The 2,500-nt window shown below is 33.0% G+C and overlaps 1 protein-coding gene across 3 annotated transcripts in view; it reads right to left on the bottom strand.

Moving 5' to 3' along the window:
• The window catches only part of LOC119568154, a 23,018-nt gene that overhangs the window by 14,856 nt on the left and 5,662 nt on the right, over positions 1–2,500 (bottom strand). The gene's annotated exons all lie outside the window — the stretch shown is intronic.

The following is a 2,500-nucleotide window of genomic DNA, read 5'->3' as shown; positions in this document are numbered from 1 at the left end:
CTGCGTTTTGGTTATGATGATGATGTCGACGTTGATGACGATGATGATGATGATGATGATGATGATGATGATGATGATGATGATGACGATGATGATGATGATGATGATGATGATGATGATGACGATGATGATGATGATGATGATGATGATGACGATGATAATGAGATGATGATGATGATGATGATGATGATGATGATGATGTCGACGTTAATGATGATGATGATGATGATGATGTCGACGTTAATGATGATGATGATGATGATGATGATGATGATGTTGTTATTATTGTTGTTGTTGTTGTTGTTGTTGTTGTTGTTGTTGTTGATGATAATAATAATGATAGTGATAATGATCTTAGCAATAGTGATACCACCAATAATAATAATAATGCTAATGATGATGATAATAAATCATGATAATGGTAAAAAATATTAATGATAATGGTACTTATGATAATAATATAATTATAATAATAATAATAATAATAATAGTAATAATAATAAAATAATAATAATAACAATAATAAAGATAATGACATTAACGACGATGATAATAATAGTAACACTAGTAATGATAATGGTAATAACGATGATGGTGAAGATGATAATGTAAATAATGATAATGATGTAAAAAATAATGATAACAATAAAAAAGAATATAATACAATATTGGCACTTCAGTATAATTTTAATCCACACTATTCTGGCGTTAATATCTTTGTAGTGTTGTTTTCGAGGCTGACAGAATTCCAAAGAAAGATCAAGATGTCCCGCAGATGTCATAATGTTATTTTCTTTATAAAAAAATCATAGGAATTCGAAGGAAAATTAGTTTTACGATGGCTAATTCCTCCTTATGAGATGAGGATTAGGTAAGTCTCGTGTTGACATAAAAGAAAACATGAGCATGGCGAAATCCAAGCATATTACGGGTCCAAGTCGTGCCTTCAATACGACTGCTCATGAAAAATCCTAGGTATGTTTATAATTATGAAGCTCGTCTCTGTTAATCATCATTGTCATTATCATTAGCATTACTCTAAGTACCACAAAGAGTGCTGAAAATCTACCGTGAAAGAGGAAATACTCGAGTCCCATTGCACTCAACAAACACTCTCCATACATTAGACATCAAGTCCAACCTTTGGTCTGTTCTTCGATAAAACTCGTGTGATTATCAGTTCCCTTGGTGAACTAATGTACATGGTGTCGCCTTCTATGTGATCTTTATTAGTGAATCATTCAGTGTAAATGAGAGTTTTGCATTCAGAATAAGAACTGCCGAAGGCGTCGATCGCGAGCCTAGTTACTGAACTTCCTTTCGAAGATAGGTCTTGAAAATAAAGCATTCTTTTGTTCGGCTTACCCTTGTGATTCAACGTTTTCAGAACCGAGGCTTATTGAATCCAATACAGACTGACACTCACAGATTAACGACAAACAAACATGTTTATATATGGATATTAGGATCGATAGACAGATATAAAAGTCTGCAAGGGTACTCATTTATACTTGCGCAAATATATATATATATATATATATATATATATATATATATATATATATATATTGCTCATAAACTATGCTCATTTATACACGCCAGAAACTATGCTCGGTTATACACGTGACAAATTATGATCTGCAATGTACCTCAACATCGCATTAAGACTACAACGCGGGTCTTGCAGAACAGGGGATCTGCTTTTATGAAATGGTAGCAAGGCGTGTTGTTACAGCACAACCCACTCATCACGACCCTGAAGTCCTTAAGAAGGTATGTAAATGTTCTCTTCATCTTGATAACTTCTTCAAGTTCATTTTATTCACAAGTTCGTCATAATCACTCTATTTCTTGGTCATATTATCTGTTTATTTCAAGGTGTCCCTTTATATTTATCATGTTTAGAGTATCTAAACTTCTTTAAGAGTAAATGAAAGAAATAAAACAAATAAAAGAACCAAGGATGAAACGAAGCCACAACAGTAAAAGGAAAACCTGAGATCCCTCAGTCTGTGTATATATTGTGTATATTTACCATACACACAACACATGCTAACTGGCCTCTTGTAAACAATGCAGATATACTTATTTCTCTCTCGTAGACTCAAAAAAAAAGAAGAAAAACACCACCAAGGAGGCGCTCCGTTAACCACTGTTGATCAGACGAGCAAAACAACCCAAGAGAGAGTTTGGCGGCAAGACTATGGTTTATATCTCTTCGTGTGTCTTGAAAAAAAGAGTAAAATAAACGAAACTAAAAGAGAAACTTCTTCAATTTTTCAAAGAATTTTAAATATAAAATTGAGACCATGAAAGAGAGTTAAAGGTTAGAGATAAAGTTAGAGTACAGTAAAATAAAAATGCGCCAGGGATGAGATCAACACAGGTGGCTGCGATTTACAGATGGTGCTTGAGCCAGTGTTATACACGCCAAAGACGATGCTCATTTATAGACGCCAAAAATTATATTAATTCATACATGCAAAAAAAAATTTTCATT

This window comes from Penaeus monodon, chromosome 43 (genome assembly GCF_015228065.2).
Source record: "Penaeus monodon isolate SGIC_2016 chromosome 43, NSTDA_Pmon_1, whole genome shotgun sequence".
NCBI lineage: Eukaryota > Metazoa > Arthropoda > Malacostraca > Decapoda > Penaeidae > Penaeus > Penaeus monodon.
The sequence above is the reverse complement of the archived record's forward strand: the minus strand, read 5'-3'. Positions and strand labels throughout refer to the sequence as shown.